Raw genomic sequence first — 26,677 nt, forward strand, 5'->3', positions numbered from 1 at the left:
GTGACCAGCTGTCTGCGTTTTCCCAAAACTGAGGGTTTCCTGCATCATAAGATTTTAAGTTCTAAAGCCTGGACAGTCCCAGGTAAACTGGACAGTTTGTCAGCTTACTTAAGGCAGATCCTCAGTAATTATTTTCTTTCTTCCCCCCCCCCCCCATCTCCAAAGTCCTTTATTGGGCCAGTAAGGCCCTTGGAGTGGGGTCCCAGTCCCAGTCTGGAGTCTCCAGGTCTATGGCACCCGTGCCCCTGTTCCTGACGGGGGCAGGTGGCCTCCTCTGACAGGCTACTCGATTTACTCCTTCAGGTGTTCCCAGCCCTCCTTGGCATATTCTCAGGCATTGGAGGGGGCCACCGATGGAGCCGACATCACCGTAACCATGCCTGAATTCCAGATGTCATGGATGTGAAAGTTAAACTTTGGAGGGGCTGGGAGCTGGGGTATCTCCAGACTGGTGGAACTGGTGGTACATGGCTGAAAGGCCGACCTCCTCAGCCTTCTGAAGGACAGCCTGGCTCTTGTCACTTGGTCCGAGCAACTCCTGGTCATACACCAGGTAGAGGACACCACAAGCCACTCTGCCCTTGATGAGGAACCTCATCAGTGACCACACTCGGGGCACGACGGTCACTCAGCACCATGGGCAAGGACACTCGACTCGCCCAGAAGAAAGAATGTCTCCTGAGAACCAGTCAGGTTGTCTGTGGAAGGGTGTCTGGCCTAGGAGAGGAAGGCACATGAGGAAAGGAGTAGGAAGGGTCTGGCCCCTTGTGTCAACAATGGGAAGTCTGATTTGCCAGAGAACTAGATCTTCTTGGTTAAAAGGACAGTGTCTCAAAATGGATCCTTGGTGAGAAAAGAAAAACCAAAAAGTAAAGATGAACCCCAATGGACTTTATCTAAAGGAGAAAAGCCAAAGGTTAGCTAATAAAAGCCACAAACAGGGTGCAGGCTAGCCCTAGTTCATTTTCCCTCATGGCCCCATCCTAGCTGAGGACTGGGAGTAAGGCTGGAGCTCCCTCTCAGACGTGCAGAGGAACAACTGCCCTGTTCCAGGGCAAAGAAACATGCCCTGGGCCTACACCTCCAAGGGCTGCATGGAATGGGAGGCCCTAATGGCAAAGAACGCTTCCAACATGGAGAAGAAACACCCTATGAGAGAGAGAAATGGAAGGACAGAAGAAAAACTACAACCACTAGCCAGCTACTTTCAGAATAATTAAAGGATTCTTATACTGTGAGTCACAGGCAGCCCAGAAAGACAGCCAGGAAGTACAAAGCAGTATTTCAGGGCCCAAGAATTTGCTGTGCATAAACAGCCAGCACTGTCCCTCCAAAACAAAATGGTATTTCCCTGAAGTCTAGTGCCACATTAAGCCAGTAAAATAAGGGCCTTTCTGCCATAACTTCTGTAAAATTGCATATTGGCAATACGGTCTTTGCTCAGTGAGTTATACCTTGGAACATCTGGAAGAAATTTATTCCCTTTTTACTAATAATAGTTTAGTGCACAAAGTCTACCTGATGGTGAAAGGTAATAAACACGCCCACTGTTCCATTTTTAATTCCTTTTTGGAAAGTTCCCACTTCCACCAGACACTCTTTCAGGTGATCTTGGGTAAATCACCGCGCTTCTCTGGACCTGACCCTTCTCCCGGACTTGGTGAATTAAAAAGCTCATTTCTGCTCTTCCATTCCATGCTATGACCACATAGTAATGTAGGTCGCTTGCCTATCCTCCCAACAGAGCATTCAGGCTCTGACCAGTCTTAGACTACTTAGAACTGGTCATCAGAAAAGGACCCAGAGCAAGATGAATGGAACAGGTGCCTTAGGCTTCTGGAAGGAGTTTAGCAGCCCAGAGACAGATTTGCCAGACCACCCCTACAGACACCAGACATGGATCGAGGGCCAGGGAGCTTGCCATCCACCTGGTCCTCAGCCAATAGCTTTACTTGTTTCTGTTGCTAATTCATGCATAAGGTATTCTTGCAGCTAGACCAAGATCACTGAGCCTGAAAGCATAAGGTCCATATGCCCCACGATGAAACTTGGCAGCAAGTCTGGAGTCTTCTTCCTCAACAGGACTGTGATGCAGATACCTTCAGCATGATATCAGCTAGCTATAAATATATCTGTTGCTCATTCCCATCCCCATCAATAGCATACTTTTTCATATCTGCCACTAGTACTCCTCCTACTGCCTAACTAAGTATGCTAGACAGGGCGAAGTGTAGTAGGCAAAATTTAATAGTAGATGGAATCTTCCTGAGAGACACCTTTCACTTGTCTTTGAGCACCCTGCCATGATTTTGGCTACGCCAGTTACCTCCTGCTGCTCCATGGTCAACAAGTACCACAACCTGGGCACCCCAGCTACAACTGCCACTTCCATGCTATTATTCTCTAGACCTTTCTGGAACCATGTTCTTTCTTTGAAGTTATGTCTCTCTCTCCTATTTTTTCAGGGCCTTCATTGCCAACAGGCGAATGAATCTTAGTTAATTTAGGTGTTAGAAAGGGATTCTGGTACTTTTGCACTTTATGTCCTCCTTTTTTAAATTTTTTCTTAAAGATCCATCCATCTACTTGAGAGAGAGAGAACACTCATGTGGGGGGAGGGGCAGAAGGAGAAGAAAGAGAGAGAAGCAGACTCCCCACAGAGCTGGAGCCTGATCCAGAGCTGATCCCACACCCTGAGATCACCACCTGAGCCAAAACCAAAAGTCGGACACCCAACTGACTGAGCCATCCAGGCTCCCCTCTCCTCCACTTCGGTAGGACAAAGCAGTTACGTAATAGTGGAACCAATGTCTCATCCAAAATGCTCTTCTAAAAGCAGCAGAGCTGAGATTCCAAGTGATCTGTCGCTAGGTCCAGTTCTTCCACCACTGTGCATGGATGCGGCCGTGCTCAGATATTTTTCTGAAAGGTATACTAGCATTGTTGATCTGATGTCCTCAGTCTGTCTCTAATAATACCTTATTTTGAGGTTTGCAAGTAAGCAAGAAAAATCTCATGAGTATTTCCAACATTCTCTGGTGAAATTCTTGGCTCTCCATGGGAGATCTGATGTAAAATAGTGCCTGGCTTCCATTGCCTTTATCCTGAGGGTCAGTCACTGTACTATCACAACTCTGAACAATAATCATCTTTCACATCTACTTGTGTATCCTTCTCTAGATCATACCCCAGGATTCAGTAAGCCTAAGGACTTCTGAGGACATTTCCAGCCAATTGAGCAGAACATTTCCCAGACTGTCATATGAAGTTGTGAGTTATTAGGGCAATTTGAATAAATAACCGTGGACATATCAGAGCGCTCTCTCCCCAGCTCCTCAAGGCATTCTCTTAGCCCCCAGAGTCCCAACAGCCAGATGCCAGGCTAGTAATGTTGAGAATGAGGCCCTTTGTTTCAGTTGGAAAGAAGTTTGGCAACTCTGCAAGTGCAGTGGCATGAAAGAGAAAGCAGAGTCTGGCTCAAGAGCATTTGGGGAAATTTATCAGTAAGACAGACACTAGCTTATGTCTTGGAACAAGTTATTTTGGTTTTCTTTCCCTCTCTGTATACAAGGTACTAATGAATTACGAAGAGTACAAGACTGGGGTTAGTGACAGGGAAACCATTCTGTAACTGTTGCTTTTGTCCTTTTCCATCCCCCACTTCAGACTTTCTTCACTTCTTGCTCATTAGAGATAGGAAAATTATTTCATATGAACCTAAAAGAACGGTTTAAAAGATAGATACAAATATTTCATAGAAAGTCTCCTTCGATGATTATACAAAATATGAGAATGCTGTGTAAGCTGTCCAGAAGTCAGGGCAAGGAAAGAACCCAGTTGGTAGCAGGATTTGTTACATGCTAAAAAAAAAAAAAAAAAAAATCTATGAGCCTAGAGGCCAAGAGATTAGCACAAAATGGGAGGTGGGGTAGACAGTGTCAGTGGGTTTTTGTGGTCATGAGCAAGTAAAAGATGTAAGCATCGAAAGGTCAAATGTAACAGGAAGGAGTGAGCAGCTCCCATGGGTCAGGGCAGGTAAGGGTCAGGAGTCAAGAGGTCCGGTCCATCCAGGGAGTCGCAGTAGGAAGTGAGACCCCACATTAAGGCTCCATTCCACTTTACTTACAAATCCTGCCTTGGTAGGACCCGAGCTGGGAGTTAAGCCAGTGAGCCGATGGAGATTTCTGATAAAGAAAGAAGAGCAGGAAACCAAAAAAAAAAAAAAAAAAAAAAAAAAAAATCCTTGAACTCCAGAAGCAGACCAGACATTTAACACACTCAATTTTCACAACTCTTTGAGAGATAATATAGGTCATGTTTTCCAGTTGCCTCACACCTTTTATGCATTTTGCTATGTTTGGACAGTTCTCTGCCTTAGGACCTCTGCCTCCCTAAAGTCAAGCCAGAAGATTTGCTGCCCCAAAGACCTTGGCAGCTAGGACACAGGCACGAAGCCTAGGATCGGCCACTAAGATGTGCCCAGGCAGCAGTCTAACCAGAAATGATGAACCAGAGGAAGGAGGTGATGTCTGGGACCCACCTGCTGACAAGGGCGGTGGCACTCAGTTTTCTGAGGTACCAGGTGTTGTAAGGTGGATTCCTGGCCCAGAAGGATCGGTGCTGACAGAATTGCCACATAGCATGAGTTCCTGGCAGCCAATCTGCGCTCTGAGGGAGAGAAGGCTTGGCAGCTTCCTTCCTGGGTCACTCCTACAGCAGAGTTTCAGGCCTTGACCCCAGAAGCTTGGCTTCAAGCCTGCCTCTCTCCCTCTCAACTGTTCTGTGAGCCACCCGATCTCTTCCTGCTTAATTGGCTAACATCAGCTGCTGTCGCTTATAATTAAGGGCCCTGAGTGCCTAGAGTTAAGGACGGCTGCTCTCCCTGCTGCTCTCCCTTCTTACCAGAGACCAACGTTGAAGGAGGATAAGAAACTAAAATGAAAGAAGCTATGTAACTTGCCCAAGGACGTACGGCTCATAAATAGCAAAGGCAGAATTTGAACCCAGGACTGTCTGACCGCAAAGCTGGTGTTGCTTCCAATTTATGACCCAGAAAAAGATCAAGGGAAAAGTACCCAAGCGGGGTGCCACAGGGAACGGTCCTGGTAACACCCCGTGACTCCAGAGACCTTAGTAGTTGGGACCCCGTTTTCTTTGTTGTGCTCTGTTTCTTTCCTATTTAACTGTGTGCCAATAAACAGTTGGGTGACACTGAAGATAAACTAGATTTGCATTGCTACCTCCAAATACCGCCGTTCACAGTTTGTAAGGGGCGGGGCCCCGTCTGTATTCTGCTGAGGAGGTGGCCAACTGTTTGGGTTTTGTTTACCATTGCTTTTGATGAGTCACAGAGAATTATGCATTATTCATGAACTGTAGGTTTGAAGAAAGTTCCCGCATGCCATTTCTGCTCATTGGTTCCTCCAATCCAGGACTGGAATAAACAGCAGCAGATAATGAAGTATACAGCCCAACCTGGGCTTTCACACGGGGTGATCTAACGCCCAGAGAACCAGGGAGACAGGTTGGAAGGGTGAGTTTTAAGTCAGAGTCCTGCCATCTCTACTAAAAAATGATAACAGGGCATAGTCATAGCTACACAACAGATTAGCAATAATCTTAGGCACCTGAAAATTCCAATATCCCTTAAGGTGAAGAAATGAAAAGGAAAAAGGTCTCAGGCAAGTGCTAGGAGTCTGAGCAGTTCCAACCAAAATGTGAAGCAGAAATCTGTCTTAGAGCTGCAAACCCCCAGAGAGAGAGAGCACACAAGCTGGGGGGGCGCCACAGGCAGAGGGAGAGAAACAAGTAGACTCCCTGCTGAGCAGGGATCCAGATGCGGGGCTGGATCCCAGGACCCTAAGATCATGACCTGACCTGCAGGCAGCCGCTTACTGATTGAGCCACCCAGGAACTGCCCCCCCCCCTTTTTTAAAGATTTTTGTTTTTTTACTTGACAGAGAGAGCAGGAGCGAGCACAAGTAGGGGGAGCGGCAGAGAGAGAGGGAGAAGAAGGCTTCCCGTTGAGCAGGGAGTCCGAGGTGGGCTCCAGCCCAGGACCCTGGGATCATGACCTGAGCTGAAGGCAGCCGCTTACCGACTGAGCCTCCCAGACGCCCCCCCTCCTTTTAATTTTTTTAAGATTTTTATTTACTTGAAAGAGCAGGAGCGAGCACAAGCAGGGGGAGCGGCAGAGAGTGAGAGAGAGAGAGAGAAAAGAAGGCTCCCCACGGAGCAGGGAGCCCGAAGTGGTGATCCAGCCCAGGACCCTGGGATCATGACCTGAGCTCAAGGCAGCCGCTTACCGACTGGGCCACCCAGGCGCCCCTCCTTCTTTATTTTTAAGGTGGTCTCAACCCCTCTGCTTCTCAAACACCTGAATCAAGTTTTCCCTCTCACTCTCCAAATGCCGCCGTTCAACAACCCAATCATTCTCCTTCAAACCAAGATCCAAATGACAGCTGCTGAAAGAACTACTCTTCCCACAGTCGTTTGCACTTAAACTCAATCAAAATCTTAACAGGGTCGCATTTTGTAGTGGGTATCCATCAGTTGTGCTTGACCAAAAAAATCATTTTTTGTATCTCACACCAAAAAACATATTATTTGGTATATTACATAAAAAGTCGGTAACATGCATCGTGGTGGTTAGTTTTATGTGTCAATTGGACTAGGTCAAACAGTTACGCATTTCTGGGTGAGTGAGGGTGCTTCTGGGTGAGATTAGCATTTGAATCGGTAGACTGAGGAAAGACGATTACCCTCGGGCCACGTGAAGGTCTGAGTAGAGTAAACGGCTAAGAAAATTCTCTCTGTGGGCTTTTCTTCGAGCTGGGACATCAGTCTTCTGCCTTCAAACTGAGACTGGAGATAGATCATTGGCTCTCCTGGGTCTCTAGGTTCCCATCCACGGATCTTGGGAACTCTCAGCCTCCACAGTCACATGAACCAATTCCTTAAATTTCTCTGGAGAACCCAAACTAATACATGGATGTGTTCATTATAAAGCACTAGAAAAGAATGGATACTCGTGGACCTACCATCCAACCCAAGAAGTAGATTGCTCTTGCTCTCCCCTCTTCTATTCTCCAGCCTCCTTACCGGATGTCCAGAAATATTTTGAACACTTTTTTCTAACATTTTGATAGTTCCCCACCCTACAGATCCTGCCTTCTCAACAATAAATTAAAAATCAATAAAAGATGGTACTTCCCAGTCCATCTGCCAGGGTGATTGAGATTCCACCGATCAGAAGCAGCCATGTTGGATGGATTGGGAACTCAAGTTTATACAGGAAAGAGGCCCGGTATATTTCTATTCATATTTTTAGCATGAACTAGAACCAGCACTTTGGTGGCTTCCTGATCAGAGCAGATGCTATAGCTCCCTTGGAAGGTTATTTTGGAATGTGGAAGTACACCCTGGGGTTATTCCTGGAAGATTACCTAGAATCTGTTTCTTTAACCTTTGTAACATTCTTTAAGCTCTTTATCCCTTAGCAAAGTCCTTTCTGCTTAAAGTAACCAGAGTAAATTCATTGACCGCATCTAAGGAACTCTGACCAATACAAAAATTGAACTATAAGTGATCGCAAACAACAGACTTCAAGGACATGAAGCTTAGATTGGCTATCTGACCTAGTCGGGTTTGAAGTATTTGGGTATTATTAAATGACAGGACACTAGTAACCCGTGATATTTAAGGTAGGAAAACAGCAACTTAAATGATAACCTTTTGTTATTGGGAATAAGTATCTACTGAACCCAAAGTTTCACTTTCCCTTTGATCGCTTCCCCACAGACACCATTATGTGGTGCTAAGGGATAAAAGAAGCGTGGGCTGGGATGGCTGCCTCCATTACCATTGGTGAGCTTCTAAAAGGAAAGACAGGCTTTAAAGAATTTAAATTCTCAGACCACGATATTGTTAGAGAAACAGGGAGTTTCTAGGAGTCCTCTAAAATAATTTTTTATCTCATAGTCACAGGGCTGGCATGACCAAAAAGCAAATGCAGAGTCGGATCTAGCCAGCTACTGAACTTCAATGCTGGTTGAACCATAGCCTCAACACATATCTCATATGAAAGTCAGGGCATTATTTGGGAAAGAGAGAGCCACAAAAATTGGAATGAGGGCATTTGGGAAGCTCTAGATGATTCTGAGTACCCTCAAACTCCATTGCATCTCCCTTACTGAGAGAAGCAGTCCCTCTTCCCATAGCTGAAGACGTTGGTCTGGCCCTGCTGGAAGGCCTTATACTGCCCTCATCTGAGGCAGTTCTCTTATACAGAAATTCTGGCTCTCTTCATGCCCAACACCTGTGATCTTTCCTTCCCACCTGACTTAAAACTAGTTCCAGATCAAGCATGCCCCTAGGGCCCAATTTAAAGTCAAACATGGAAGGGAAAGATTCACATGCCAAAAGAATTGCAAGATTTTGCTAAAACTAATACTGAGAAAAATCTGGAGACTATATTAGATATTCCACCAGAAATGTAATTTTATGGACCAAATTATTGGCCTGAATACACTAAACCAGAGATTCTGGATTCATTTTTCTTAGTTTGAGATAATTATCAACTTGGTTAGTTGACTAAAAGCTGGATCCTATGATGGCCTATTGCTGAGGGAAGCTGAAAAAAAACATAAGACTCCAGAGGTTCAGAGAGATAAGAATGCTGGAATGGATTTATCACATACAACATCTAACATAGACCCAAACTAAGCCTGGAAAACATTCCCCTTTCTAAGGCATTGAGGAAAACATTAATGAAGAGAGAACCAGAATCTTGAAGAGCGCTTCATTGAATTTCTTCTGTACTCCAGAGACGAAGGTAGGAGATACTGCTATTTGAAATAGTTCCTGGGGGGCCTGGGTAGCTCAGTTGGTTAAGCATCTACCTTTGGCTCAGGTCATGATCCCAGGGTCCCGGGATCAAGTCCCGCATTGGGCTCCCTGCTCAGTGGGGAGTCTGCTTCTCCCTTTCCCCCTCCCTGCTGCTCATGCTCTCTCTCTCTCACTTTCTCTCTCAAATATATAAGCAAAAATCTTTAAAATAAATAAATAAATTTTAGTTCCCTGATTTCAGTAGGGTTGGTGGATGCCCAGAAGAGCAGACATGACATAGTAGGATTTAACTGCCAGAAACAGAGCGGATGTGGTTATTGTAATAGCAGAATGAGGGGTGCCTGGCTGGCTTAGTTGGTGGAGCATGGGACTCTGGATCTTGGGGTCCTGAGTTCAAGTGTTAGGTGTAGAGCTTACTTAAAAAAAATAGAATAATTTGACTTGCCGGGATATTTTGGTAGTGGTTAACTGATCATGGTGTTTCTAAAACTGAACTAGATGGGCAGCCTATGAAGGACGTACTTGACCTGTATAACTGAAAAAAACCTCCACTTGAGTAATCATATCCAACTTAAATCACCACTAGAGAGTCATGGCCTATCTTCCAATATCTATACTCTCAATTCAGTAAATGAAAGGGAGAAACTTTGAGGAAGGACATCATAAGAACCTATATGAAAATCTTCCTCTACTCCTTCATCAAAAGTACCTGCATACATTTACCGAGGTAATTGTATACTAGAGAAAGGGAGATATCTATACCTTTCACAAATTATTGGACATGGCTTTGAATTTGTGCTAAACCCCAGTGACCCAGAACAGCATTGTTTCTCTACACACACACACACACACACACACACACACACATACACACACACACAGAGGGAGAGAGAGAGAGAGCAGAGTCTTATTTAGGGGGATCCAGTGATAAATGGAGTTTGAGTCCAAGTCCACTTCATGATGGGCATAAAATTTCTGTCAATCCAATCCCTGGTAATTTGTCCCAGTTCCTGAATTACAGTATGAATGGATAAATTCAGTAAGTAGAATCCTCAAAATGGCTTCCTGACCTAAAGTAAGCACTATTGGGACTGCCCCCTCCTTAAAAAAAAAAAAAAAAAAAAAAAAAAAAAGTAAACCAAAACAATGGTGCTGTATTTTTAAGAGAATTCTGGGAATTAGTGTCATCATCAAAGAAAATTGAAGGGTGGTGATTTCTATTACATCCTCATTTAACTCACCTGCTTAACAAGTGCAGTGACTGATGGATCATAGATCATGATAGTGAATTATCGAAATCTGAGTTAGTAACTTCTGTTGCTACCCCTCTTCCTATAGTTGTCTGTCCTGGAGCAAATTGACACCATTCTGACCATCTAAAATGCACTTATTATATCTACAAATGTTTTATTTCTCTATCCTAATAAGCCTAAGATACCAGAAGCAATTTGCTCTCACCTGACAGGGACAGCAGCCCATGTCTGCCTCTGAGCTACATCAATTCTCTGTGTCTTTAACATGTGAGAAAAATGAACTTCTAGCTCTGTATTATTATTATTTCAGGTCTCCTGCACTAATGCTAAACAAAATTCCCAGCAGAAATCTGGACCATGTCAAAAAACATACCATAGTCAGTGGATGTGAAAAGAAGGACTGGGGGACATTTTGGTCTTTCCTATTTAATAAATGCCCAAGAATCAGAATTTGGAATCAGATGATTTTTCTCAAAGGCCATTAAAAAGACTCTCTTAATTCTAATAGTCCACCTGCTGGTGGTTCACATGCAGTCAAGTTAGTAGAAGAATCAAACATCCTAAGCTTAAAAAAAAAAAAAAAAAAAATCCACCAAAGTGGTGGTTGGGCTGAATTGACCAGTTGTTCCATAGGACTAACAAGTCAATTCTAATCAACAGCCCTGAATAGATCCAGTCTGTGAGACTCAACTGCCTTTGATAAACAAAATAGCCTCCTTCCTACTATGCAATAGCAATTTTTTTAAAGTTTGTTTTTGTTGTTATTTTTATGTAGATATAGCCACAGACCTATTCCTTTTCTTTTGGTTCTGGAACAATACAGAATTTGCTAGTTTGACTGAAAGCTTAAGCTCTCTAGAACTTAGTAGTGAAGGAATAATAATACTACATTCTCCATAAATTTCATCAGTAGAGCAGTTATGAAGATGAATGAGGCCATATTGGGCCAATTTCCTATTTTATGTAAATCTAAGACAAAGTCAGAGTCACAGAGGATTAGAACCATAGGCACTGTTTTTCAGATTCCCAGAAGAAAGTCACTTTATCAACATAAACTTGGCACAATTTCAAAGCACAATAGCATCCATCTTATCAGCCCACTGACTGGTTGTAGTAAGTTGTGGTATTTTCCTTATTATTTTATGCCCAGAGCCACAGAAAGATTAATGTTACAAGTTAAACAAACAGTGTGATATTTACAGCTTACTTTGGTGGTGAATATTAAAGCTCTTTCCTAGGTCCAGCTTCCTGAAGACCACAGGAGAAGGTCACACATGTGCTGTGGAGAGAGTCTGTGCACTTTCTATAATGTTCAGTCTGCAGATTAATGTCCATGTTCAAAAGCAAGAAAGACAAGGAAAAACTGCCATCTGTCATTAGGAGCCAGGGTGTAGAGTGATGAATCAATTTAGAGAATATACTGTTTATGCATAAGAAAGAAGATCTGTACCCAGCTCTGGGTCAGAAACAAGCATCGATTTTACGGATGAGAAAGCAGCAATGAAATATCACTTCCAAAGGGACCTGCTGGTTTCTGGATTTTCAAAATATCACCTCCATCAGAGTCTTGTTGAGAATGTCAGGTACAGGCTGGAGGCTACAAGAGCAACGAAGGCCCTTGATAAGGTCTATTTCTGTGGCATCGGGGAAGAAGGGAGTGAATCCTAGGTGATGCTGTAACCTGAATATCACAGGACTCTTTCAGTGCTGACAGCATAACGAACACCTGGACTATAGGTTATCAGTGAAGAGTAGAATATGCCATCCCAAAATATGCCACTTGACATATTGATTATTTTGAGCTAAAGGCAATTGAGAAGAAGTAGATATTGGAAAAGTTCTCTATCTTTCCCCTATTTGTCTAAAACTGGACATAAATTTATAAAGATGCCCCCCTTTCCTCTCATCCAGAAGACAGAATTCAATCATTGGAGTCAACTCTAGACCCTTCTCAGCCTGGAGAAGAATCCATATAACAAACTTTACTAACTAGCCCTTATCTTCCATTAGTTCCTCTATATATTTACCTTCCCACAATTTACCCCCATAAAAACTCAAAGTCCCTTTCCTTTGTCTTGTCACTTCTCTAAAAATGTATTGTTCTTTTGTTAAGATACTATATAAGCCCAGGGGTACCTGGCTGGCTCAGTCCCTGAAATATCCAACTCTTGATTTTTGGCCCAGGTCATGATCTCAGGGTCATGAGATTGAGCCCCACCCCCATCGGGCTCTGCACTGAGGGTGGAGCCCACTTAAGATTCTCTCTTTCTCCCTCTCCCTTTGCCCCTCCCCCCTGCTCACACACATACACACTCTATTAAAAAAAAAGTTTCCTTAAAAAAAAAAGGATACTATATAAGCCCAAGTTCTAACCACCTCTTTGAGTTATTCATTTCTGAGTGCTCCCATGTATATGCACAGTGCACATGTTACTGAACTTTTGTTTGTTTTCTCTTGTTAATCTTCCTTTTGTTAGTCTAATTTGCAGAGACCCAGCCAGAGAATCTAGGTGAGTAGAAAGAAAGAGTTTTGTTCCTCCCCTACACCTGGATTAGGTCACCAAGAAGCCAGCTGTCATGTACTTCTGAACATTCATCATAAATCAGAAACTTGACTATGTTGGAAGATACACTTGGAGTAAAACATGAAGTCCTCAATGAACACAATCCAGTAGAAGAGAAAAACATGCAAGCTAGCCACTAACATATGAGAGTTTCCAGTCTTCACCTATCCTCCCTCCTACATAGGAAATGCTGTCTTTCTCTGCCCACTGGCTCCTCCCTGGCCCTTGGAGAAGTAGGCAGCTTTCCCAGACAGTTCCAGGACTTGGAGATGCTGTCTTGGAAAATGAAAAGATAAAGGCCTATGGAGGGGATCTGCTTATAAAAGAGATTGGGCAGATGTACATAAGTAGAGGACTGGAGAAGAGGAGAGAGAGATAGAGGAGGGGGAGGAGGAGCACTTTGCAACTGGAGCGCATTGGAGAGAAAAGATAAAGGGTTTTAAAAAATGCTGTTGGGTGTTCTAGTCTTGATTCCTTTTTCTATTGTTTGGTGACTATAAAGTAAGATTAGGCTTCCTTTTTATTACTTTGGGCTACTTGGGCCCTTTCTTCATATTCTGTGTCCTTATAGAGATTGGACCACATGGGACCTCAGGAGCAGAACTCCGCTTCTCCCTGGATTTAAACCCCCTATATGGAGCCCAGACGGCACTTTTCACCAAAGTTTCCAATGAACAATAGAGGTTGAACGTGCTTAAACCATAATGGCTACCTGAAGAAAACTGGAAAGCCAAATAAACATTAAGAACACAAGACCATAGTCAATACTACATAATGTAAGCAAATGCATGGTGAGGGAGGCCAGCCAGGGCAGTAGAGCACATTCTCAAACTGTAACCAAACACAATCACCTGCAGATATGGTTAAAATGCCAATTCCGAGGGCACCTGAGTGGCTCGGTTGGTTAAGCATCTGACTCATGAGATCGAGCCCCATGTTGGACCTGACATTCAGCAGGGAGTCTGCTTCAGGATTCTCTCTCTCCCTTGGCTCCCCCCCTCAGATAAATAAATAAATCTTTTTTTAAAATGCAGATTCTGCACTTCACACCATTTAGGGTGGCTACAATGAAAGAACAAAAGAAAGAGAAAAGGAAGAAAGGGAGGGAGGAAGAAAAAGAAGGAAGGAAAGAAAGAGAGTTGGCAAAGATAGAAGTTGGAACCCTTGCGCACTGTTGGTAGGAATGTAAAATGGTGCAGTCACTATGGAAAACAGTATGACAGGTCATTCCACTTCTAGATATACTGAAAAAAAAATGAAAACAGGGTCTCAATGAGATATTTGTATACCCATATTCTTATCAGCACTATTCACAATAACTAAGAGGTGGAAGCAAACCAGATACCCACCAATAGATGAATGGATAAACAAGTTGTGGTCTATACATACAATGAAATATTGCTCAGCTTTAAAAAGGAAAGAAATTCTGACACATGTTACAACATGAATGAACCTTGAGGACATAGTGCTAAGTAAAATAGGCCAATTACAAAAACACAAATACTGTATGATTCCACTTATATAAGGTACCGGGAATTCATGGAGAGGAAAAGTAGATTAGTGGTTACCAGGGCCTAGGGGAGTGGAGGAGGTGGGGAAATAGGAAGTGGTCTCTTAATGGGTAGAGTTCAGTTTTGCAAAATGAAAGGATTTCTGGAAATTGGTTGCACAACAACATGAGCATATTTAACCCTACTGAACTGTACACTTAAAAGTGGTTAAGATGGGGGCGCCTGGGTGTCTCAGTTGATTGAGTATCTGACTCTTGGTTTCGGCTTAGGTCATGATCTCTGGGTCATGGGATAGAGCCCCGAGTCTGACTCCACACTTAGTGGGAGTCTACTTGGAATTCTCTCTCCCTCTGCCTCTGCCCACCCTTCCAACCCCTTACCCCCACTCACTCTCTCTCTCTTTCTGTCAAATAAATCTTCTTTTTAAAAAAGGCTAAGATGGTAAATTTTATGTTATGTATATTTTACCACAGTCGTATTATTTTTAACACAAATTCTGATTCTATAGATCTGGAGTGGAGCTAGAGATTATGCATTTCTGGGGGATCTTTTTAAAATCCCAAAGCCTAGGCTATATACCCCAGACCCATCCAAACACAACCTGTGATGGTAGAACCCAAGCATAGGTGGGTTTTAAAGCTCCCCAGGTGATTCCAACGTGCAGATACGTTTGAGAACCTCTATTCTCCACTGAACAGGTATTCCCAAGTAGAATCCATTGCATTTTATTCTAATAATGAAGTGATTGGACAGCCCAGAACAGAGGTTCTCAATCCAGGCTTCACTTTAGAATCATGTGACGAACATTTAAAAATACTTGCGCTTTGGGAGCATCTGGGTGGCTCCGTTGGTTAAGCGTCTGCCGTCGGCTCAGGTCATGATCTCCAGGTCCTGGGATTGAGCCCCATGATGGGCTCCCTGCTCAGCGGGGAGCCTGCTTCTCCCCACCCCCCACCTCCCCACTCCCATTTGTGCTCTTGCACGCTCTCTCTCTCTCAAATGAATAAATAAAATCTTTAAAAAAAAATACTTATGCTTTGGCTCCAACACTTCCCATCTCCCAAGAGATTCTACTTTAATTGGTCGGGAGAGAGGCTCAGGCACAGGCAGTTGCCTGCTTGAACGCCAGCCCTTGCCTGTCCCCTGTGTGAGTCCCAGCATCCCACACTCTGATGTCAGTCTGCTTACCCATGTATTGAAGGGTGGCTGATAATGAAGGGAGAGAGCAGCACCTGAGCAAATGATTCCAGCAGGCGCTGAGCGCTGTCAGAACCACCAAGTCACTCCTTTTGTGCCAATTAGCTTCATGCCCAGGAGATTCTGATCTGTGGCCACAAGCCACACAGTTTACTTTAAGCCTCACAGATGCATGTCATTCATTACAAAAGAAGTCAGGAAAAGGGTGATTGATTCACACAACATTTCCCGCTATGGAGGTGGGGTGGGCAGGGCATTTGGAGAATATGGGTGTGATGGTTAATTTTATGTGTCAACTTACCTGATCCACAGGGCGCCCAGATTTGTGTTTAATTATTTTTGAGTGTGTCTATGAGAATGGTTCCAGATGAGATTAACATTTGAAGGGGTAGACTGAGGTAAAGCAGTTGGCCTTCCTCCATGTGGGTGGGCCTCATCCAATCCATTGAAGGCCTAAATAGAATAAAATGCTGAGGAAGAACAAATTTTCTCTCTGCCTGACCAACTTCAAACTGAGACCATTGATCTTCTGCCTTCAGACTTGGACTTGGAATGGAACTTACACCGTCAGCTCTCCTGCTTCTCAAGGCCTTCAGACTTGGATTGGAACCCTGCCTCAGCTCTCCTGGTCTGAACTTCTCTCTCAGCCTCCATAATTGTGTGAGCCAATATATATATATGTATGTATATATATATGTATGTATGTATATATGTGTGTATATAACGTATATGCATATATGTATGTATATATACATATATGTATATTGCATGTGTTTGTATACATATGTGTGTGTCTACTATACCTAAATATGTTTTAATATACACTATATATATATATATATATATATATATATATACACACACACACACAAATACCCACACACGCACACATTCTATTGGTTCTGTCTCTCCGGAGAGCTCTAATATAATGTGCCCTAATAGTATTTCATTCATTCATTCATCATTTAAAAATACATATTTATTGAAGAACCTACTATATGCTGGGCACAGTTCAAGGTGCTTGAATAAAATCAGCATGTACTCTCCAGCTGTGAATGATACCCCTTTCCAGATTAGTATCACAATCCAAAGACCAGTACCTTGTACACAATACGAGATACAGATTCTGGGCAGACAAGTATCAGTGCTTCTCAGCAGAGCTTTGGCAGTCAGGCAGCATATGAGGTCCCAGCCTGCCATCTCCACTGTTAGACCCAGAGCTTTAGGCAAGCTCAGGGGCACAGTGTCAGGCAGATCTAAGGAGAAAACATACTTTACAAACATTGATTGCTTCTTGTTACATCTTGCTAATGTAATCTGCGTTGCAGATTAGAATTAGCATAATATTATGGGTAATGCCAGTAAAAATGGTCTGAGCTGCAGCGCTGTTTGTGGTTTTGGTTTTGTTCTTCAGGAAATTGCTTTAGGAAGGGCATAGCAAGACCTTGTATTTTCTTGCCAGAGTTATAAGGGCGAACAACTTCTTTGCCCTTTCCTTTTTCAAATTATAAATCATGAGTAATAGGCTACATGACCGTATCGTTTATGACTGCTCCTGGCCAAAGAACATTTAACAACATTCTGTTAAGTCACAGGGTCTGTGGGATTTTTTCTTCAGTTCCCTTTGACCTTTCAGATCAAAGCTGTGACTAACAGCAATGTTTGGGCGAATTACATTTATGGTGTGCTATTTGTAAAGAACCTAAGCCATGGACTTTCTAGAAATAGGTGCTCATACACACTACACACAAGTACAACTCTTCTGAGTACTAGTTTTCTGCTGATTACATGCTGGCCTCTCTCGTCTGCCATATTGTACTATAAATCTCTTGCAGGCAGAGGCCTTGCCTGTTCAATAGGATGTATTTCGTGCCTGCTGAGCTGTTGGACTTCTTGTGGCTTTTTGATATTGTTCACTCACTTCCTTTAATACTGAGAAGGACAGACTACATGAGAGACACTAGCCACTGATTCTCCAGGCAACCTTGGAAACGCAAGGGACAATGGCATTTGCTGAGCCTGGGGAGGAATTCCTATTGGGGGGTAGACAAGATGCTTACATCACCTCTGAAGCCTGCAGTTTGATCTCCATCTCTGGACACTGGATATGGCTCATTCTCTCAGACTCACCTGCTAGAAGACATCCCACACTTGGAGGTCAGCTTGAACTTTTTGAGCTGAGTCTCCACTTCAGTTCTCTGGAAACCCCTTACCACCAGATCCCTGTCCTGAAAAAAAATTGTTTCCTATCTAGGATATTCATTCTGCTGTCTACTCAAGTGTAAAATAGGACCCTTGGCCAAAAGACTTAATTAAACGTGTAATTTTTCCAATGGTAGAACCAAAAGATGAAACTGTGGTTTTGATTTTTTCCCCCAAGAAGAGAAGCAAGAATACGGAGATCATTGTGCTCCTGACCCATTCTGACCCTTTACAAAACCATTTCTCTCTATGAGGTAGATTGGCGTTGACCACAAATAACCCTTATTAATCCAATTTTCACTTTTTTCTGATTTTAGACATTTCCATCATTGCTATCACACCCTCCAGGTTAATTATAGAGAAAGGTGATGAATTTGTTTCAAGTGCTTAACTCAAGGATGGTTCAAATTTTAAGCTTGCAAGTACTTGAGATTAGGATACATGAATTCCATGCAAGAGAACTTTATTTTGTGCAACTGATATTTTTGTGTTTTCCCCAATTAGAATATCTTCATTCTTTTCCTCTGAATATAAAAATAATATTTTCTCATTATAAAAAATTCAGGCCATATAGGAATGAATACATGAAGAAGTGAAAATTCTCTACAATCTCACCACCCAACAATTTCTGTGAATCTTCTTAAACTGAGCTATAGTTCACACACCATAATATTCAGCCCTTTAAAATGAACAATTAAGAGGTTTTTAGTGTATTCACAAGGTTGTGCAGTCATCGTTACCTAGTTCCAGAACTTTCTCATTATGGCAAAGAAACACCATTACCTATCAGCAGTCACTTCCCATTCTCTGTCACCTCAGCCCCTGCAACCATGAACCTTTCTGTCTATGGGTTTCTCTATGCTCTAGACATTTCATTTTAATGGGATCACACAATACGCGGTCTTTTGTGACTAGAGTCTTTCACATATAACATAATGTTTTCAAGGTTCATCCACGTTGTAGCGTGTACCAGTACTTCATTTTTTTTTTTAGTCTTTTTCTTTTTTTAACATTTTATTTATTTATTCGACAGAGATAGAGACAGCCAGCGAGAGAGGGAACACAAGCAGGGGGAGTGGGAGAGGAAGAAGCAGGCTCACAGCGGAAGAGCCTGATGTGGGGCTCGATCCCATCACGCCGGGATCACGCCCTGAGCCGAAGGCAGACGGTTAACCGCTGTGCCACCCAGCCACCCCCCAGTACTTCATTTTTTTTCACGCCTGAACAGCATTCCACTGTCTGGATATACTACATTCTTTCAACCCATTTGTCATTTTTTTAATGAATATTTGGATTGTTTCCACGTTGGGGTATTATGAATAATGCCACTATGGACATTCATGTACGAGATCTTGTGTGAACCTGTTTTCCATTCTTCTGGCCTAAGAATATTTTATTTTATTTATTTATTTATTTATTTATTTATTTATTTATTATAATAATATTTTTTATTATATTATGTTAGTCACCATACAGTACATTCCTGGTTTTTTATGTAAAGTTCGATGATTCATTAGTTGCGTGTAACACCCAGGCCTAAGAATATTTTAATGAATAATGTTTCAGAATTTTTTCCATGCATACCCATATTTATAGATAAATATATGGCGATATATTGTATTATTTTTCCTATTTATTCCCCTTTAGTGTAGGAGAAATGATTCCTGTAGGCAATCAGTCAGTTGCCAAATGACTTGCAGCGCCTTCTGTGGTAAGCATCGATCCATCCCCACCCCCTCATCATGCCCAACAGGTTGCTTGCCTTGGCCCATGGCCTGTGAGTGGATGTAACGTACACCACAACCAAGCAAAAGTTTTAGGGCCATTGTGTGTTTCTTTGAACTTTCTCTTTCCTTCTGCCATGAGCAGGAGATTCAAAATAAGTCAGACCCAGTCTTGTTCTGGGTCCCAGAATAAGAAGAGACAGGAGCTGAAACGCAGCTTACTGTAGTCATTAACATATATATGAAAGAGGAATAAATTATTATTGTAAGCCGCTGAGATTTGGGGGCCATCGCTTCTGTAGCAAAGCTGACTCATGCATAAGTAAATCATTTATATTTGCTTTTCCCACCTAAGGAAATAGCAGGGTCATTTTTACAGACGTAAACGTGTAATGGTGATGTTACCAAAACCGAGGTCCAAACAGATTCACCGACTTGTTTCAGGTGACAAAATGAGGAAGAGAGACACGGTCAACTTTATATCCCCGTTCTGGTTTGCAACCCAGTTTTCTAATTAAAGTGAAGAAGAGGGTAATCTTGGACATTTGGGGGAGATTACAGGAGGCTTATAAAGATCCCCCTGCAACTGCATTTTTGTTGGGCTGCAAATTCCAAACTCACTCATGCTGTGCTAATGAGTTAATGCTAATTAGAAAATTGTAAAAAGCTGAAATACGTGTGTTGTGCTTCTTGCAAAAGTTTTTTGAAGTAGGAGAGTGTATTATAAGAATTAATCCTTATTCTTTATCATTGCAGCTCTTGTGTCTGGGATGGATTGTTACTGACAAATAAGCAGTGCCCTGCTTTCAGTTCATTTGCGCGCCTCACCAGACCGCCACTCCATTTTGCATGATTTAACACAATTGTCTGCCTTTGCCCCAGAGGCTGGATGCTTAGCCTGCAAGGGGCCGTGGATGGAAGGAAATCTTGGCCAGCATCTGCCCACACTCCGTCTGGTTTAAAGCAGTACTTCCATCTCTTTTTCTATCTTAAACTCATAAATAAATAACAGTTTTGCATAACTTATTTTCAGAAAGAAAGGATTTTGGTAAATCACCACCAATGTTTAATAATAGCTGACCCCTTACCAATCACCATGCTTGCAGCACTCAGTTTTCAGTGTTGATTTCTCTTAGAAGTAATAAAATAGCCACTGGTGGGCTTGCAAAACCTAAACCCAGCAGACCAATACAGGAAGAGTTTTCCTTCCTTATATTATACGAAGAAGGCAAAACTCCATCAACAATAACAGATTTCTGGGCTTTAATAGAGGTAACAATGGGGCGCCTGGATGGCTTAGTTGGTTAAGCATCTGCCTTCGGCTCAGGTCTTGATCCCAGGGTCCCCACATCAAGCCCCACATCGGACTCCCTGCTCAGTGGGGAGTCTGCTTCTCCCTCTTCCTCACCCTCTGCCCCTCTCACCACTTGTGCTCGCTCTCTTTTCCTCTCAAATAAATAAAACCTTTAAAAAAAAATAGGGGTGGGGCACCTGGGTGGCTCAGTCGGTTAAGCGTCTGCCTTCGGCTCAGGTCATGATCTCAGGGTCCCAGGATCCAGCCCCACATCGGGCTCCCTGCTCAGCAGAGAGCCTGCTTCTCCCTCTCCCTCCGCCTCTCCCCCATTTGTGCTCTCTCTTTCTCTCTCTCACTCTCTCTCAAATAAATAAATAAAATCTTTAAAAAAAATAGAGGTAAGAATGGCAGAGGAAAGAATAGGTAAGAAGTTTCTTCTATCAATTTCTTATTTCTCAGACGTATATATTTGCACATAGACACATGAGTATATAGCATACTAACAGAATGCTAACAGGTGTTAGTCCTTTTTACCAAATCGATTTTCTATTTATTATGGCATAGGCCTTTAGAGATCATATCAGTCTAATCCCCTCAATTTACAAACAAGAAAAATAATACCCTCAGAACTTAAAGGGTATTTCCTAAACCCCCATCTCCTAACTCCTCGTCCAGCACTCCTCTCACTCCATGCCACCTCCTTAGCAAGTGTATAACCAAGAGGAAATGTCTAAGACCAGTTCAAGATAGGAATAAGATGTCGCCGTTGAATCTGCTAGAAAGATGAACCCCCATGCAAGGTGCCCTGTCAGTGGGCAGAAACCCTGCCAAGGACTAGGAACAAAGCATTAAAGTCTTAGTTGGGGGCAGACACAAGCCTTTGTCTGGTGGCAGAATTTCTCCAATCCTCACATTGCCCACTCCACCTCCAATGGGACAAGGTAGGACTAGTCAGAGACGGCGTCCTCAAGAGCAATAGAACAAGCAACGCTGAGAGGGGTCAGCTGTTAAGACAGTGCAGATGTATTAACTGCTGAGCCCAGCAAGATCTGGGCTGAGTCTATGAGAGGAAGGAGCAATTGTGGGCCCTCTGGTTCTCATGAGGTTAACGACATTCTCTTCATCCAGCCAAGAGCCTTCAGTACCCAGAACTGAAGGGAGACCAACATTCTCTGGCCAGATTCACCAGGGTATCCATATTTTGCCATGACCTATGTCCTCTGTAACTGGGAGAAAGGTCAGAGGAAGCAAGAGTCTGACCAAAGGGGGCAGAGGGGACATGAAACTCAGCAGGTGACCGCAAAATACGACTGCTGACCCTGATCCAAGATCAAACTTCCAAGGGGGAATTAGAAATGCCCTTCACGGGAGGCTTACATGGGACTTAGTCTATTTGTTTTTAAACCACCAGGTTATTCTTAGGCACAGTGTTTCATAAGGTCCCCAAGATAAGCCAGGGTTTGGAAGGTCAAAAAGCTGAGACACCCAGGTTCGGAAATAGGACTTGCGGGAAAAATTAGGTCATCCCTGGTTCTAAGGCCTCAGAGGGCCAACAATCTAAATGGCTCTGCTTTTCGAACTTTAGACAATTGCTGGGGGAATGGGGTGGGAGAAGCAGTTCAAACTGTAAAACAATGTGGAAAGCAGACATGGTGTGAATAATCTTAATAGAAAGATCTTTTTTCTGTAAGTAGGAGGACTTGTGCCTCAGTAGAATTTGGGGTAGAGACCTCTACATAGATTATTGATGGCATTTTAAATTTCTTTCCCTTTCCTCCTTTCTCTCAACTCCCCCAAATAGCCTCTGCTCACTGAGAAAACAAATTCAAAATGCCAAATAAATCTTCACTCTGACTATAAAACTCCAATGTGCAGGCATTCTGTCACTACTTGTTATTAAGTCATTTGTTTCCAAAACGTAATTTTTTTCCCTTTTTGCTTTCTTTCAAACTTCCCCCACCTTCGGTGCTCCCAATCAGCTGTTTTTGAAAACTTACCTATTAGGCAGGTCAGGGAGAGTTTTATCTGCGTATTCCACTGGAATGCAGAAAGGGAGCTTAAGTGGCAGGATCAAGGACACAGAGCCAGCCAGGAGCAGAGCCAGAGCCTGGAGGCCCTACCACCCAGGGTTCTGCATGCCTCATTATGACACAGCCTCTCCAAAACCCTTGCTGAGACTGGCGTTCCTCCAGCTTTTATTGTCACCATTAAAAATATTAATGGCCCAAGAATCCAAAAGCCCAACTAGAATTTTCTTGAAATGCCTTACCATGGTTGAGGCATACGCAGCGTGAAGCATCATTAAACTGCACTGCCCGTGGACCAAGCAAGACAAAAGAGCAACAGAACCCTACTTGTGAAACTACGGGTGTACTCCAGGGCACCCTTATTATGGTCACTCTTCTATTAACAGGGGGGCCCCATTCCCATAGCACTTTGTCGTCAGTATCATCATTACCGGAGGCAGAAATTATATCTGAGATGTTAAGATATATTTAAGTGCTGGCTTTTCTTCCCAGGAGGGCATTGGTGATTCACTCCTCTACCTCACCACCCCTTGTCTTTAATGCTTTGCAATTGTTCCTTCCATATCTGTGACGGGAGCCCACTGGGGACCGCCAAGCGTTGGATTCAGAAGGATCCTTCCGTTCCCAGGAAGCCAGGCTCTGTGGACTTCAGGTGTGACCCCCGCCCTGGCAAAGCTCCGAACCTGGGAGCACCTCCCATAATCATTGTCCGCAGTTGATCTCCCTGACCATGACCCTGAACTGAAGGGATCAGAGTCACTGCCTGAACCTCACTAGTCAGGGCAAAACGGGGCGTGTTCCCGGCCCACCCAGGCTTCCTAGTAAGATATCTATCAATAGAGCAACACTAAACCCGATTTAGAGCACAAATCTGGTGCTTTAAATCAACATTTGGACTGTCCACGATGAGAAACCGGGGGCTCTAATTTTAAATTCTAATTTTAAGGATTCATACTGAGCTATTTGATGCCAAAGCGGAAAGTCCTCAGAGGTCGATCCTGGATGACATTAACCTGAATCTACCTGGTAAGAGCGTGCAGAGGAAGGACACCTGCTTTCTAATCTCGTTTCCATCTGCAACGAGCTTGTGACCAAGTCACAAGGCCTCTCTCCGCTGTGTGAGTTCCTTATCTGGGGAAAGGCAGCGCTTCCCGTTTGACCTGCAGGTGCTTCACAATGACATTATGTGACACGAGCAAAGACACGTGGTGGAATGGAAAGCTCTGCGTTCAAGAGGGAGACAGTTATCATTTCTTTGTTCACTTGTGCAAGCATCGTGCCCTATGAAAACTTGAGGACTCCGATCAGCCAGCGCCAATGTCAGCCAGACTTTAATCACCCCCAGTGTATTCTAATGGCTGTCCATTATAAGCTTCGTCTTGGTGTATTTCTTCTCTTTGTAATAACAACAATATAGTTGTCTACTTCTTCATGGTGTGTGTGTGTGTGTGTGTGCCCACACACTTGTGTTCTTATCTAAATCTTTCAGTGACACAGGACTCAGTTTTCAAGGAATTTTTTTTTAATGTATTTCCTGCTAAGGAAATTTTTCTCAGACCTTCTCTCCAGCATCTACCTCAAATTAAAGGGGGCCATGCAGCCTGCAGAGTAACCCAGACTTGTATTTAACCCTGTGTTGTGATGTTAAGGGATGGAAATGAACAGGAATTGCTAAGATGATTACTAAGCCTAGAAAGTGTCCATAGCCTCTGTATGTAAACAAAACAAAACAACAAACAAACAAAAAACAACAGCAGCTACAAACCCCAAAACCTACAGATTCTCAGCAAGTAATTTGCCATGGAAAAGAGAGACGGAGAGAGAGAGGTGAATAAAAGAGATTTAAAAAGAGACTTGAAGTCATATTTTTTTAAAGATTTATTTATTTATTTATTTATTTGAGAGAGGCAGGGGAGGCAGACGGGGAGAGAGGATCTCAAGCAGATTCCCCACTGAGTGGGGAGCCCGACTCGGGGCTCAAGATCACGACCCTGAGATCATGACCTGAGCCAAAATCAAGAGTTGGACGCTTAACCAACTGAGCCACCCAGGCGGCCCAAAAAGAGACTTGAAGTCGTATTGATACATAATGCCTGTGAGAAGGACACTTTACCTCTGTGGTAATCTTTCCAAAAAAAACCCATAAGTTCAGTTTAGATTATGGGAAAACATCAAATAAATCCCAACTGAGAGACTTTCTACAAAATCCCTGATCAACATCAAGGTCATGAAAAACAAGGCCGAGATGCTGTCCCAAATTGGAGGAGTCTGAGGCATCATCATGACCGAATGTATTATAGAGTCCTGGATTGGATCCTGCATCAGGAAAGGGCCATTAAGAGGAAAATTAGGGAAATCTGAATAAAGCCTGTAGGTTAGTGAATGGTAATGGACCAGTGTTCTTCTCTTGGTTTTACAAATACACCGTAATTATGTGAGATGCGAACATTAGTGGAAACTGGGTGAAAGGTACATGGGAACTCTCTGTACTGTGTTGGCAACTTTTCTGTAAATCTGCAATTATTCCAAAATAAACAATTTATTTTAAAAAGGAGAGAAAGAGAAACTTAATAAATATATCAAACAAGACTTATTTGACTCTTGACCAAACTATTTAAAAAATTCATTTACAAGACAGCTAGAAATATAAGCACTGGACATTTGATAGTATGAAGAAATTGTTAATTACTTTTAGGTATGCTAATGGTATTGTGGTTATATATTTTTTTAAGGAATCTTTATTTTTTTTTATTTTTTAAAGATTTTATTTATTCTTTTGACAGAGATAGAGATAGCCAGCGAGAGAGGGAACACAGTCGGAGGAGTGGGAGAGGAAGAAGCAGGCTTCCAGCGGAGGAGCCTGATGTGGGGCTCGATCCCAGAACGCCAGGATCACGCCCTGAGCCGAAGGCAGACGCTTAACGCCTGAGCCACCCAGGCGCCCCAAGGAATCTTTATTTTTAGAGAGACAAACTAAAATATTTATAGATGAAATGATATAATGTCTTGAATTTGCTTCAAAAATAACACAGGAAGGGAGGGTTGGTAGGGGTATCCGTTAAACAAAGCATGAATAAATGTTGAAAATGGGTGATGGGTCTATGGTAGTTCATTACTCTATCTTACCATCTTTGGATATGTTTGCCATTCTCTAGAATTAAAAATATTAATTTGCAAAATCCACAATCCCCTACATTTTGATCACACAGAATTATCTCCACCACTGTCCTGGCCACCTCAACCACTTTCCAGTTATTTCCATTCAGCCTCCTATTTTCACCAAACCCACCAGCCAGCTTCGGGGTCAAAGTCCCCCCTGGCTCTGTCCATTCACGTGGGCATGTGGAACTTCCTCAAGAATGCCGGGACATCATCACCCAGCTGGGAAGCCAACCCCGGGGACCTGAAAAGGTTTTCCCATGCCCCAGGGAGCCACAAGGGCCACGGAGCCCAGGAGTGAGGAAACAGGGTGGTTATCATGAGTCTAATGGCAGCCCCATCCTTCAGCCAACTCTGGGAGCAGCGAGGTCCCTCTTCTCTCGTAGTGATGATTTTGACATTTTAGTTCCTTTCAACCTCAAAGCAAATTGAATCTGAACGCAGATGAGCAGGAAGAGAAGTGACGACAAGTCAACGCTTAATTTTAATGCAGAGCTTTTTTCTTCCCTAGTGCAGAAGTCTTATTAAAGAAACAGCAGGATGCTGACAGGAAACTGTTTGTAAGTAGAAATAACACTTATTATAACAAGTCAGAACAGCAGGCAGATAGGTTTGTTTGTTTGTTAATTATATCTGGTTTTATTTTCTAATGAGTGCCTTAAGAAAGGGGGGAATCATTCTGACAGCTGTTTGAAACCAACTTTTAAATCCTCTTAGAAAGATGATATGGAACAGGAGCGATCGGATTCTATGAAGCAAGTGGAGGTCTCCCCCATCCCCTTTTGTGGATCAAATCTGTGAAGCTTAATGACTTATAATCCCGTGAACGAGTATGTAAATTCCTGCTTTAACTGATGCAGGTGTCAACAGATACAGAAAGTTTCTTGATCAAGACATACC

At 43.1% G+C, this 26,677-nt stretch overlaps 1 pseudogene; it reads right to left on the reverse strand.

Annotated features, from left to right (window-relative positions):
* Window positions 1-226: 226 nt before the first annotated feature.
* LOC123799704 (MICOS complex subunit MIC13 pseudogene) overlaps window positions 227-26,677 on the reverse strand; it is a 47,631-nt pseudogene continuing 21,180 nt past the window's right edge.

Source organism: Ursus americanus, chromosome 7, assembly GCF_024610735.1.
Source record: "Ursus americanus isolate L20-20 chromosome 7, mUrsAme1.1.p, whole genome shotgun sequence".
Lineage (NCBI taxonomy): Eukaryota > Metazoa > Chordata > Mammalia > Carnivora > Ursidae > Ursus > Ursus americanus.